Source organism: Chrysochloris asiatica, unplaced genomic scaffold (genome assembly GCF_000296735.1).
Source record: "Chrysochloris asiatica unplaced genomic scaffold, ChrAsi1.0 scaffold00523, whole genome shotgun sequence".
In the NCBI taxonomy this organism is placed as follows: Eukaryota; Metazoa; Chordata; class Mammalia; order Afrosoricida; family Chrysochloridae; genus Chrysochloris; species Chrysochloris asiatica.
The window spans coordinates 631150-632656 of record NW_006409041.1 but is presented as its reverse complement, the minus strand read 5'-3'; positions in this window follow the sequence as shown (position 1 = coordinate 632656).

Sequence of the window (1507 nt, the reverse complement as noted above, 5' to 3'; positions counted from 1 at the left end):
TCAGTAGTTGGAAAATATGGCCTTGGTGATAGAAATGATGCTGTACAACATATGATAGAATTCTGCAAAACCAATGATTTGTTTATTTCAAATACCTTCTTTAGACAGCATAAACAATGATTATATGCATGGACCTCACAAGATGGAATACATAGAAATCAAACTGACTACATCTGAGGAAAGAGATGATGGAAAAGCTCCATATCATCAGTCAAAACAAGGCCAGGAACAGAATGTGGAACAGACCATAAATTACTCATATGCAAATACAAACTGAAGCTGAAGAAAATGAAAACAAGTCCATAAGAGCCAAAATATGACCTTGATTATTCCCACTTGAATTTAGAGATCATCTGGAGAACAGATTTGATACTTTAAACACTAAAAACTGAAGACCTGAAGAGTTGCGAGATGACATCAAGAACATCATACAAGAAGAGAGCAAAAAAATTATTGAGAAGACAAGAAAGAAGGAAAAGGTCAAAATGGATGTCAGAAGAGACACTGAAACTTGCTCTCCAGCATAGAGATGCTAAAGCAAATGGTAGAAATGAGGAGGTCCAAGAACTGAACAGAATATTGCATAGATCAACTCGAGAAGATAAAGCCAAATATTACAATAATATGTGCAAAGATCTGGAATCAGAAAATCAAAAAGAAGAATACGTTCAGCATTTCTCAAGCTGGAGGAACATAAGAAGAAAATTCAAGCCTTGACTTTTGTTATTAAAAGATTACCTGGTAAAATTATTGAATGACGTAGAAAGCATCAAGAGAAGATGGAAGGAATACACAAAGTCACTATACCAAGAGGAAATGGTTAATGTTCAAACATTGCAATAGGTAGCATATGATCAAGAGCCAATGATACTGAAGGAGGAAGTCCAAAGTGCATTGAAGGAATTGGCAAAGAACAAGGCACAAGGAATTGATGGAACAAAAATTGAAGTTGTTCAAGAAAGTGAGGCGGCACAGGAGGCACTCACTTATCTATAACAAGAAATTTGGAAGACAACTATCTGGCAAACTGATGGCAAGAGATCCATATTTTTACCCATTCCAAACAGTGGTGACCCAATAGAATGGGGAAATCATCAGACAATCTCTTTGATATCCCATGCTAGTAAAGTTTTGTTAAAGATAATACAGAAACAGTTGCAATCATACATTGATAGAGAACTTCCAGAGGTTCAAGTCTGATTCAGAAGATGCCATGGAATGAGGGATATCATTGCTGATGTCCGATAGGTCTTGGCTGAAAGCAGATAATATCAGAAAGATGTTTACCTGTGCTTTATTGACTATGCAAAGACTTTCGATTGTGTGAATCATGACAAGCTATGGGCAACATTGTGAAGTATGAGTATTCCAGAACACTTAGTTGTGCTCGTGAGGAGTTAATACCTAGACCAAGAGACAATTGTTAGAACAGAACATGGGAACACTGAATGGTTTAAAATTAAGAAAGGTGTGTGACAAGGTTGTATTCTTTCACCATACTTATTCA